The 13,579-nt window shown below is 38.4% G+C and overlaps 1 protein-coding gene across 2 annotated transcripts in view; it reads right to left on the bottom strand.

Annotated features, from left to right (window-relative positions):
• The window catches only part of NALCN (sodium leak channel, non-selective), a 436,823-nt gene that overhangs the window by 234,102 nt on the left and 189,142 nt on the right, over positions 1 to 13,579 (bottom strand). The gene's annotated exons all lie outside the window — the stretch shown is intronic.

Raw genomic sequence — 13,579 nt, 5'->3', positions numbered from 1 at the left:
TTTGTAGCACAGATGGAAGCTTTCAAATCTGTTAATCTGCACCTGAGGCATGCTTCTGAGGTTCTGAGACCATCCCTCTCTTTAATCATGCTTTTCACCCTCTCTTTAATCATGCTTTTCATTGTAAGAAGGACCAGCCAACCAGCTTCCCTATACTTGTCATCCTTACAAAACTCCTGGAAAATATCAAATATACAATCACTCCGAGCCTCTCCTTTAACCAGCACGTCATCTACTTTAGGTGCTACTTTAGGTATTATCTTTGCTATTTCACACTGTGGATTAGTTGGGGTAGCAGACCTATCCATGCTTTTGGGTATGGAAGTAGAATGACTAGTGTTAAGACTAATCAGGCTGGAATTTAAGAAGTCCATATTTATGATTTTACTTCTCTAGAACCACTACTGCTACCAAAATGTGTTAGACAGGGTTCTCTAGAGAGACAAAACCAGATTGTTTATAATTTTATATATGTGTATATATATATGTTGACTTTTATAATAGTTTGTTTTTAATGTTAAAGAATCATTGTAAATCTGAAAACATCTTTTTTTTCTTTTTTTACATTTTATTAGGGACTCATACAACTCTTATCACAATCCATACATATACATGCATCAATTGTATAAAGCACATCTGTACATTTTTTGCCCTAATCATTTTCTTTTTTTAACATTTTATTAGGGGCTCATACAACTCTTATCACAATCCATACATATACATACATCAATTGTATAAAGCATATCCATACATTCTTTGCCCTAATCACTCTCAAAGCATTTGCTCTCCACTTAAGCCCTCTGCATCAGGTCCTCTTTTTTTCCCCTCCCTCCCCGCTCCCCCTATAAATGTATATATATATTTATAAAGATATATAACACAAGAAATGAACAGTTAAATTATATACAGATAGATAGATATCTAATACAAAAATTAACAGTTAAATTATAAAGCAGTACAAATGACCCAGTGCAACTCACTCCCGTGAGAGAGTTGTGAGACACTGACAGTCCCTCAAGGTCTTTCAAGTCTTTGATGGTGGCACGGATCTCTGCAATCCCTCCAGGAATGTGGTACTGCTTTTGGTTTACTATTTTCCTAGGCAATCGTATTCTAATGGTGTCCACTTAGGCCTTTTCTACCATGATAGCCCTTATTCCACATTTCAGGGATTGAATATGGGTGTTCTGCCAGTTACTAAGTATGTCTATTCCAATGATGCATTCTGGAACTGGGGAAATAACCACAGGATGGGTCCGGCGGCCCACTGGACCCACAGTGAGGCATACCTGAGCTAAAACCCATTAATAACTTGACCTCCATAATCCCACACTCTGACTGCTGGGCCTTTGAAACACTTTGGGTCTCCTGGAAGTAGTGTCAGTTCCAAGCCAGTGTCTATTTCTATTTGAAGAGTTGTTGTATTACATAGACGACATGCTACCGTTTTGCATCCTTTACATTTTCTAAAAATAAATTTTTTGTAATCCATGTAAAACTAAACTCTTTGTGTCTCATTAGTTTCTTCTCAAGGAGACAGCAAATATCACAGAATAAGCCTGAGCTTCATTGGTTTCTCTTGAATCTAATCTTTCAGAAGCAGATCATCAGGCAACTGTTATGAGATCTGCTGGGTGGATCTAATCAGCCAACCTTTTAATTAGTTACAAATCTAAAACCAAAGTAACTGCAACTGAGTAGACTCTGACTCCTGAAGGGCAATCCTAAAGGGCTGAGGAGTAGAACCGGTCCTCAGGATTTCAGAAACTGCAAAACTTTACAGGAGCAAATTACTTGCACCCACCTCGTGTTTAGCAGTTTAGTGGAATGCAAACCAATTCCGAATTCACCTAGTATTTTATAAACCCAATACTTGTCTGTCTGTCTGCCCCACTGTGGTGGCTTTGGAGTGGCAGTGATGCTGGAAACTATGCTGTCTGTAATCACAATGCCAGCAGGCTCACCCCAGGTGAACAGGTGTCAGTGGAGCTTCCAGAATAAGGACAGAATATGAAGAAACTAGGCTGTCGCCTTCTAGAGGTTTAGACACTTTGAAGTTTTTGAGTTGCAGTGAGTACTGTCAGATATCATGCCGGAAGACGAGTTTCTCAGGTTGGAGGGCTTTCAAAATGCAACTGGGGAAGAGCTGCCTCCTCCAACTATATAGTCAGCCACATGGTGTGGATGGAGCAAAGCTTTAAGGGTTGTCATTTGTTGATGAGGCATAGCTCATCAGATAAAAATCAAACACACACACAAATTGCAAACATCCATTCATAACCAGAATGTGGAGTGTATGAAATATGAATAAAACACAAAATAATCAACTGCAAACCTCAAATAAAAACCAAGGATGTGAAGTGTATGGAAATACGAATCTAGGAAATTGGAATTCATCAAAATGAAATGGAAAGCCTAAAGAGTGATACCTTTATACTAATAGGCATTAGTAAACTGCAATGGACTGGTATTGGCCATATTGAACCAGATAATCATATGGTTTACTATATTGTGAGTGAAAAATTCAGGAGGGATGACATCACCATCATAGTCAAAAAGAGTATTTCAAGGTCTATCTTTAAGTATAGTGGTGTCTATGATAGGATAATATCCACCAGCCCACAAGGAAGTTCAGTGAATACAACTATTATTCAAATTACACACCAACCACTAAAGCTAGTGATGAAGAAACTAAACAATTCTACCAACTTATTCTGTCTGAAATCGATCACACATGCAATCAAGATACATTGGTAATTATTGGAAATTAAAAATTATTGGAAGGTAAAAGTTGGAAACAAAGAGGGAAGTTGGAAACAAAGTGAAAGAAATGAAGAATAAACAAAGAGGAAACTATGGTATTGGTGATAGAAACAAAGCTGGAGATGGTAGAATAAGAGAATGTTGCTAGACCAATGATTTATTTTTCCCAAATACATCTTCCAACAGCATGAATGGCAACTTTACTCATGGAGCTCCCTGACAGAGTACCCAATAATCAAATTTACTCCATCTCTGGGAAGAGATGATGGAGCAACCCAATCAGGCCAAGGGCTGACTATGGAACAGACCACCATTTTCTCATATGAAAGGTCAAGTAGAAGCTGTAAAAAATTAAAATAAGATCAGAAGAGCCAAACTAAGACCTAGAGTATATACCACAGAAATGTAGAGAACCTCTCAAGAAGAGATCCGGCACACTGAACACTAATGATGGACACCTGAAGAACTGTGGGATGGCATTTAGGGCATCGGAATGAAACAAGTAAGTGGTCCGCTGAAGACAAAAAAGACAGAAACATTAAAAGTGGCTGTCGGGAATTCTGACAATAATTCTTCATGTAGAGTAGTAGCTAAAGTAAGTGAGCTGAATAGAACATTTCAAAGAGAAGCCCAAGAAGACAAAGTAAAATATAATCAAATTTGCAAAACTCTTGAGTTAAAAAGCCCGAAACAAAAACATGCTCAGCATATCAGGGGTTGGAAGAACCTAAGGAAAATTCCAAGCCTTAAGATGCAATATGGAAGGATTCTATGGTCAAAATAGTCAATGATGCAGGAAGCACCGCAAGAAGATCGAAAGAATACACAGAGGAATTGTATCAAAAGGAACTGGCTGAGATTCTAATATTTCAAGTCCTATGTGATCAAGAACCGATAGTACAGAAGAAATCCAAGTGGCATTGGCGGTGTTAGCAGAAGGACACGGCTCCAGAAATTGTGCGAGACCTAAAGAAATGTTTCAACCGGCTGATGAAATCTGGAAGCACTCATTCCTTTGTGGCAAGACATTTGGAAGACCTCGCCAGTCGCCTGGAAGACATCCATGCTTGTGTTCATTCCAAAGAAAGGTTTCCCAGCAGAATGAAGAAATGATCAAACTATCATTAATATTGCAGACAAGTCAAATTTTGCTCTAGATAATTCAACAATGATGGCTACAGTGTATCTAAACAGTGTAGCTGCCAAAAATTCAATCTGGTCTCAGAAGAGAACATAGCATGAGGGATGATATTGTTCAAATTTCACGTGCATATGAGGCAATTGAAAAGAAGGAGTCCTGGTGGTGAAATGGTTATGCATTAGGCTGTGACCCAAAGTTCAAGGTTTGAACCCACAGGCCCGCAGCAAGGGAAATTGACTCAAGTAAAGAGTTACCATCTTAGAAACACACAGGGGCAGTTCTCACCTATCTTATAGGGTCTACATAAGTCAGAATTGACTCCATGACAGTGAGTTGAAAATAGAAAATCCCATGGTTTAGTTCAAGTACACCTTACTCTTTAAAGTGGTGTCCTTGCTCTTCCAGGGGATGGCACAGCAGATGTGCTCAGTGCAACATGTCATTTGATTCATTGACTGCTGCTTCCATGAGCATTGCTCCAGCTCCTGTAAAAGACCTCAACGTATTATAGAATAAAGATGTCACTTTGAAGAATAAGGTGTGCCTGATTCAAGACACTATATTTTCTATTACCTCATTCGTATGTAAAAGTTGGATAAGGGATAAGAGAGACCATGAACAATCAATGCATTTGAAATATAATGCTTGTGAAGAACAGGGAAAGTACTATGGATTAACAGATGAACAAACAAACCTGTCTTGGAAGAAGGATAGCCAGATGGCCCTGACACGCGAGGATGGGGAAATAGATCTATGTGCATATATTTATAGGTTTAGTATTAAGGTAGCAGAAGCACATTGGGCCTCCACTCAAGTACTCCCTCAATTCAAGAATACTTCTATTAAACTAGAATTCCATCATGCTCAACTTCCTGACATAATCGCTGAAGACAAAGTGGGTGAATAAGCAAATGTGGTGAAGAAAGCTGATGGTGCCAGCTATCAAAAGATATAGTGTCTGGGATCTTAAAGCCTTGAAGGTAAACAAGTGACCATCTAGCTCAAAAGCAATAAAGCCCACATGGAAGAAGCACACCAGCCTATGTGATCACGAGGTGCTGAAGGGATCAGTTATCAGGCATCAAAGAACAAAAAATCATATCATTTTGTGCTCATTTCCATGATACGATCACTGAAGAAAAAAAATCTTTTCATAGTGAATGAGGTGGGAAGTGGTACAGAGTGGAGACCCAAAGCTCATTTGTAGGACACTGGATATCCCCTTACAGAAGGGTCTCAGGGAGGAGTTGAGCCAGTCATGGTGCGATGTAGCAACGATGAAACATACAACTTCCTTCAGTCTAGTTATTAAATGCTTGCCCATGTCCCCTCCACCCCCTGCACACACCCACTGTCATGATCTCAATTTGACCTTGCAAGTCTGGCTAGACTAGAGGTTGTACACTGGTACAAATAAGAACTGGAAACACAGGGAGTCCAGGGCGGATAATCTCTTCAGGACCAGTGGTGTGAGTGGTGATACTGGGAGGGAGGGTGGGTTGGAAAGGGGGAACTGATTGCAAGGATCTACATGGGACCTCCTCCCTGGGGGATGGACAATAGAATAGTGGGTGAAGGGAGACATTGGACAGGTCAAGATATGACAAAATAATAATTTATAAATTATGAAGGGTTCATGAGGGATGGGGGAGCAGGGAGGGAGGGGAAAAATTGAGGATCTGATGCCAGGGGCTTAAGTGGAGAGCAAATGTTTTCAGAGTAATGAGGGCAATAAATGTCCAAAATTGATATATGTATGTCCCAATTGATATATGTATGGATTGTGATAAGTGTTGTATGAGCCCCTAATAAAATGATTAAAAAATAAGGAATAAAAAAACAACAACAAAAAAGAAAATGAACTCATCAACATGATACAATAAATACCCTTTAGACACAAACACACACACACAAAGGCAACACGAGTATGAACATGACACATCTATTGCGGTCTTGCATTGCCATTTATTGGGCACCCTCAAGGCAAGAATTTTGAGCTAAAGTCCAATGACTTCTATATCCTAGTTGGGATAGAAAGTAGTCCTCTGCTTCTTCTCACACCAGGTCATACCAGCCTTAGTCCCATGGGAGTAGTTTAGTTCCTTAAATCTGCTACTGGTGTGCTAAAAGTCCAGTTCTTTCAGTGGTAGGATCCATTAAATTGGATCCTCATGGTGTGGTATATGACGGATGGTAGGCAGCACCGAGGGACAGAGTCTACTGTACTGCTTGTTTCTCGCACAAGGCCTTAATCACCAAGGACTGAATACAACTTGGTCAAAAGTGTTCAATTAGTGATAGGCTACCTGGCTTATTCTCCCTTTGGTGGACTAGACATTTAATTTTGAGATTTTTTTTTTTCCCTCTGGTAAATTGCCCCACAAAGTTTGTCCACCAACAGCAGCGTGATCACCTTCTCTGAGACAGATCTCCCCCTCTCCCCCTGCCCTCCTATCTCTTCCCTTGGGTTTCCAGTCAGCTGACCCGTCACTCTTGTGGGAGTGTCTGTTAGCTTGAAGTGACCGTGCGAAGAGCCCTGGCGGTGTCGTGAGCATGTGTTGGGCTTCTCCTCAACGTCATTAGTTCCAGACACAGTCTCTCAGACAGAAAGACAGGTTACTCCTGCAAAGAGGTCCAGTCTTGGGCATTTCTCTCCTGTCCTGTAGGGTCACTATGAGTCAGTATCAATTCAAAGGCATTGAGTTTTCTTTTCTTTTCTTTTTTTTAAGTAGAATAGTGCTTTATGGCAGGAACTGATTACTTTTCTCCTATTCCTCACATCATGGGACTGACTCCGTCCTCAGTTGATTTAAGGATTCTCCCGTTGAACTGATTTTGAAGATGCCAAAAGAAGGGGAGATGTATAGTTCAGGAACACTAGCAGGAGCACTACCTCATGCTCTGGGAAACCAGAATGCAAGATCAGATGGCCCCGTCTTTGTGTTGGTGGTTTTAAAATTTTTTTAATAGTACTGGTCTCATAAAATAGTTGTCTTTTTGTGATTTCGTTATCCATTCTACTGATGGGTATTTGGACTGTTTCCAGCTTCTTGATATTGTGAACTTTGCCTCAATGAACATACTAGAGCACACATTTGTTCCTGTGCCGTCTCCTACTTCCTTGGGGTATATTCCCAATAAAGTTACTACTAGACCAGATGGGATTTCTAGTCCCAGTTGTTTTAGGGAGTGGCACATCACTTTCCACAATGGCTGTACCTGTTTGCATGCCTACTGGTATTGTAGAAGAGCTCCAATCTCTCCATCTCCTTTCCAGCCTTTGTTTGTTGTTTTATAGTATTTTCTGTTTTTGTTTAATTGGGCTATCATTGTGGGTGTAAGGTGATAGCTCATTTTAGCATTGATTTTCTCCCAGGTGTCTAGTGATCATAAACATAGTGTCATTTTTTGGTGAATTGCCTGTTCATGTCTTTTGCCCACTTTTAATTGGATCCTTTGTTATTTTCATGTTCAAGTGTGGTAAAGTTCTATAGATTTTGATAACTTAACCCTTGTCTGCTGTTTCATCGCTAAAGCGTTTTCCCATTGGGTGGACTCTCATTTTTCTCTTGATGAAGGTTTTTGATGTATAGAAGTGTTTTATTTTTAGCAGGCCCCAATCATGGAATCTGCCTTCCACTATGTGTGCTTCCTTTGTTATACTTGGTAGTCTGGGTATCCCTGTAGTAGGAGCCCTAAATTTGTCCTAATTGTCTCTTTGATGATATTATAGCTCTCGGGTTTATTTTAGGTCTCTAATCCATCTTAAGGAGATGTGGTGGTATGATCATTACCTGTTGGGCTGCTATTCATAGAGTCAACAGTTCAAAACCTCCAGTAGCTCCACAGAAAATAGACAAGGCTTTCTACTCTCATAAAGAGTAACAGTCTGAGAAACCCACAGGGGCAGTTCCACCCTGTCCTGTAGGCTCTCTATGAATTAGAATTGACTCAGTGACAGTGAGTTTGGTCTTTTGAAATCCATCTCGACTTTGTTTTTGTGCATGGGATTTGGGATGGGTCCTGTTTCATTATTCTGCCTGTGGAGATCCAATTTTTCCAGTACCACTTGTGGAAGAGGCTGTCACTATTCCATTTGATATTTTTGATACTTAGTCAAAAATCAGTTGCCTGTAAGCAGATTCATTTACTTCTAAGTTTTCTATTCTAGTCTATCTATCACTGTGCTAGTACCAGTCAGTTTTAACCACTGTGGCTCTGTAGCATGTTTTGTGAGGCCTCCTACCTGGTTTTTCTTTTAATTATAATATTGTGAGGGCATCTATCTGGTTCTTTTTCATAAGGAGTTATTTCATATCCTAGGTCTCAACCCTCTACATATGAATCTGGTAATTAGTTTTTCCATTTCTTTATAGAATGAAATTGGGATATGGATCTAAATTGTGTTATATTTAGACACTACTTTAGGTAGTATTGATATTTCCACAAAATTAAGATTTCCTATCCACGACCAAGGGATTTTCTTCCATTTATTTAGGTCTTTGTTGGTTTTTTGTAATAGTATTATGTATTTTTCTTTGTTCAAGTGTTTGTTTCTTTGGTTAGGTTTATTCCTAAGTATTTCATCTTTGTTTGGATATTGTAAATGGTGTTACTTTCTTGATATGTTTTTCATAGCTCTCTTTGCTGCGATACAGGTTTCAAATTGAGTTTTGCTTGTTAATTTTGTATCCTGTTACTGTACTCTTATAACCTGCTACTTTGCCAAATACCTTGATTATTTCCAACAATCTTTTTTGGGAGCCTTTTGGGTTTTCTCAATAGAGTATCATATCATCTGCAAATAGCAAGAGTTTCTCTTGTGTTTTTCCCAGTTGAATTCCCTTGATTTATTTTTCTTCTCTAATGGTTCAGGCTAAGATTTCTAGCAGGATTTTGAATAACAAGTGTTATAGCAGACATTTTTGTCTGGTTGCTATTTTCAGGGAAAATATGTTCCACTTATCACTGCTGTTGGCCATTTGTTTGTTTATTTATGGCCTTTATTCTGTTAAGGAATTTCCCATCCATTCTTACTTTTAATATATCATGTGAATTCTATAAATATACTATTTTAGGTATCAATAATGTAGAATGCACACGAAAATGCAGTATATTGTTGTTTTGTCCTTCACCTGTCCATTCTACAAAGGTGGCACTTGAAATGAAAATGTGCAAACCAAGATTAAATTTTAATTAAAAAGCACACATGTGAGTGTTAGAGTAAATCAGAACATATCCCTTTGAGAAGTTACCACATGATTTGTTGGAGTGGCGTAATAAAGGAGCTCTAGTTTCTCTTTTATTAATGTCAATATGGACTATGAGGAAGGACTTCTCTTCCAGTTACCTTTGGAAAATATAGAAATATATAGAGTTTCAATAATTTTTAAGGAATAGAACATTAAAAGCATTTCAGATGGTTAATTTAGATATGAAGAGGAAATTAGCATTATACATAATTCTAGCACCTCTGTAGATTCCCATGCTTTTTAATTTTAATTGGCATGTCCTTCTTAAGAAAGAATTTAATACACTTTTTAACTGTGAAACAGTTCAAAGTAAACAAAGAAATTGCTAACACAATCCCTTTTCCACTTTTCATAGTGTTTTCTGTTAACCACTTCATATATGCCTGTCACCTCCACCCTCATCCAAACACATATAATTACATAATCACAGAAATGAGTCCGCACTTTATACACCACTACACTACTGAAGTTTTACATTTTTGGACAGTCTTGGACATCTCATTAGGTTGAGACATAAACCAAACTAATCACATTGTATATAGTATTAAGTACACAACTCAATATAAACCCTGCCCCCCTCTGGTGCACCGATTCAACTATGTTAGTTTTGCTACTTCAAAAATAAGACTGTAATACCAACCTGATATACTATCAGTAGAATTGATTTTCGTATAGCAGTTATATCTATTAATCAATGATCAAACTTGGAATTTCTGGGACAACAGATAATTTTTAATGTTCAAAATATGGAAATATTGAGATTATTTTCAATATGTTATAATAAATACCTGCATTTCAGTAACACAGAAACATGCTTGTTTTCCCAAATCTGTCCCAGCCACAGATATAATCACAATTACTAACTGTTGCTCAGACATTCAGATGTGTGTTTGGTCAGATAGAGTTAATTAAAATAATCTTTTCCTGGCCATGGCATTTTTCTATTGTATTGTTTTTCTTTCTTATCAGCTCTTGAGTTAGTAATATTAAAGATATTGAGCTTTGTCTGGTATGTTTGCTAAAAATATTTTCTCTAGTCAATAGTCTGTGTTTGAACCTCTATAAGATTTTGAACTTTATATGGTCACATATGTCTATGTTAAATTTAATGGGCCCTTTTCTTTATTATTTATATTCAATATAGGATCTTAAAATGATTAAAATCAAGTCTTTATATTTAAAAGTGTGCTGGTTTTTATTTACCTGGATTATATTCTATATTTGTTAAGATAATTTCCCCCATATAGATCTCATTGTTTAATTATAAATGTTGTTTCTGAGGCCTATCTCAGTGACTATTAGAAATACAATCCTTTTGCGTGTGTGTGTGTGACTATTACCATTTACATTTAGTTTATTCTCAAATTTTCCTAGAGTGATCTGCTATATCCTTCTTACTAGATTCTTTTATTAATTGTCATATAGTTTTTACAAAGTATCTCATTCTTTGTAGAAATGTGGATATTGCATTTACTAATAAAATAGAATTTATTTTAAGATTTATTGTTGCAGCGAATTGTATCAGTGCCCTACTTATCATGGTACACTTGTAACCAGCCTACTGAACAATGACGTCGTCATAACGGCAATCCATAATTTCTTCCACGTTTTCAAGGAGAGACTTTCTTCAGCAGGCAACATCATGATGGTGGCTGTGAGGCTTCCGAAGAAAAGTCTAGCATCTTTAAGAACTTTGTTCCTCTTTCCGTTCCACGCTCAGTGTTTTATATGGACACAATCCTTTTAGTAAATAGATAAAAAAAATTACAATCTTGTTCTGATGGGTTTCTTTCATTGTCCACCAGTTTGGTGGTTTGTATTTTGCCAGAAAAATTATCAGTGTCCTCTATATTTCAAGCCCTTTGTTTTAACCATACATTTTCCATAAAAGGATTTCCATAAAAGGACTCTTACAAAAACGGCCCTTTAAAGCAATGTCGTGGCTGCGGTCTTTGCGGGCAGACTTGTGCTTGTGTCTGTGTTTACATGGCTCAGAGCCCTCCTTTTCTGCTCCTTTCTGTCAAGGTGGTTTTGTCATCTTTGTCTAATGAGGGAAACACCTCTTTCTTTCTTTAGGTATTTTCTAGAGAGATGATTTTTCTGCTACATTTTTGGCCACTTTGCATAAATGTTTTCTATAAAACATTTTTTTTGATTTTGCTTTATTTGATTTTGCTTTCAAATATCATTTTTTTCTTTTTGACTTTTCACTGGAAACTCCAACTGACTCCCACTGAATGCACTATACTTGTTCTGATGTTCCTTGGTGACTGCATGTGATTATTGCTTTTATATCTTTTGACCTTTTCAGGTTTTGTCCAATTTTTGTTCCTCTCTTTTCTCCCCGTGTTGGTTTGGACAGTCTATGACTAGACAGCACCGAACCACACCAGCTAAACTCTGTTTTTCTCATCCACCAACCAAATTCCTGTTACATATGAATCTATTCTTTGTTATTGCATTAACATTTGTGTACACTCCCACACAGATTCACTTGCAAGCTCATTCCCCAGCCCCTTACCAGTCGAAACATTATAGTACATGTCTGTCATTTCCACTTCCCACAGACGTTTACTCTCTCTAAACCATGTTTTGTAGAGATGGTTTACAATTTTGATTTTAGTTTCTCGAACTATAATTCTCTCCTTTAAGAAGGCGCTTCATTTGGCATTTACATTACATGCAATGCCCTCTGATTTCTCTCCCTTTCTTCTCTTTTCCAGTCATCTGGATTGTGGTTTATGGTTGACGCACCTGTTTTGGAATATTTCTCTGAACTGAAATGCTAGCATATGTAACCTAGACAGGTAAGTGTTTGGCTTTATAAATATTCTTGAGTTAAAATTCTTGAATCTTGTGGCTTCTCTCTGCAAACATTTGTCCACTGCCTTGTGCTTTCCAGTATTGTAGATGCGTTTTCTGATGCACAGTGTGTTTCCCTTGCTTTTATAGGTTACGCAAGCCCATCCAGAGGCTTTTAAGTGTGTTTTCCCCCCTTAATTCTGGAAACCTCGAAGGTCATCGTGAAATGCATAGGAAGGAGTCTTTTTAAATCTACCTGAGGTTTAGTAAACACTCAACTTACAAATGTGCTTCCTTCTTGTTTTTTTCCCTTCAGTTCAAGAAATTTTCTTCCCTCGTTTGTTATTGTATTCTATTTGTTCCATTCCCACCCCCAAGAATATCTGTTATACCTATCTTAGTCTCTTCTGGTTTTCTTGTGAATTCTATAATTTCTCCACGTTATCCCCCTCACCCCACCTCCTTCATATGAGCTTCTTAACGACGGTCATGCTTCCCCCCCCCCCTTTTCCCCCCAGCTGATGTTCTGAAGTTTAAAATACAAATTTGAGAATATTTCTAGGGCCATGATTATTTTTCCTTCAGATATTTAAGACGACATAAACTATCAAGCACTGTTCCCTGTATTCATACTATGGTTTGGGAATCGTCCTCAAAGTCCCTCCTCAGTTTTGGATCGCCTTTTGTTAGAACAATATTTCCAATGCCTGTTTCTGGGAGTATGTTTTCTGGTTTCATGTGGTCTCTTGGCTGGTGAAAAAGATTGACTTAACGACGGGCTGCCAGAAAAATTGAACTAATCTACCTTGAGGGAAAAAAAGGTAGACTACTCTTCAGTAGCAGGATCATGAGACTGTCACCTATACTTTGGACGTGCTATCAGGAAGGACCGCTTCCCCAAGGACATCTTAGAGAAGTTAGAGGGTCGGCAAAAATCAAGATTGTCAATGAAATGGATTGACCGTGCAGCTTCAATATCGAGGGCAGATATACCCACTGCTGTCCAAATACGGAGCCCTAGTGGTGCTGTGGGTTAGGTGCTAGAATTCCAACCTTGATCTCAGTGGTTCAAACCCACTAGCCTCTCTGCTAGAGAAAGAGGAGACTGCCTAGTCCTCTAGGCATTTACAGTCTTAGACACCGTCCATCAGATTGCTCTGAGTTGGAATCGGCTCGATGGCAGTGAGTAATTGTGAGAAGGACACACGTCTGGGAAATGTGGTACTGTCTTACGTATGCAGACATTATGATTTATAACCAGCATAAAAACACCTAACAATAAGATAATCTCTGGAGCAGTGGAAAGTTAGGAGCAACGGTGGGCACAGTGATTTTCTTGTGGCGAATGAACTTACAAGGCACAGTCTCTTTGAAAAGCAGCAAGAGCGCAGTCTCTGCTCAGAAGCAGAGTCCTCTCTCAAACCTAGACCTAGAAATACTTCAACCTCCAGCCAGGTTCCCTTCCTTGTTCACTGAGCTCAGTAGGATTCTGTAAGGTCCCCAGACCACAACAACTGACTGTTAGGAGTACAAAATTACTCATTTGCAAGGAGATTAAATTATTTCTGCCTCGGACACCATAGCTCTGTGGGAGACAGGCAAGGCTTTCTACTCCCATAAA

The sequence above is a fragment of the Tenrec ecaudatus genome, chromosome 11, assembly GCF_050624435.1.
Source record: "Tenrec ecaudatus isolate mTenEca1 chromosome 11, mTenEca1.hap1, whole genome shotgun sequence".
In the NCBI taxonomy this organism is placed as follows: Eukaryota; Metazoa; Chordata; class Mammalia; order Afrosoricida; family Tenrecidae; genus Tenrec; species Tenrec ecaudatus.
This window is presented reverse-complemented; position numbering and strand designations above follow the sequence as displayed.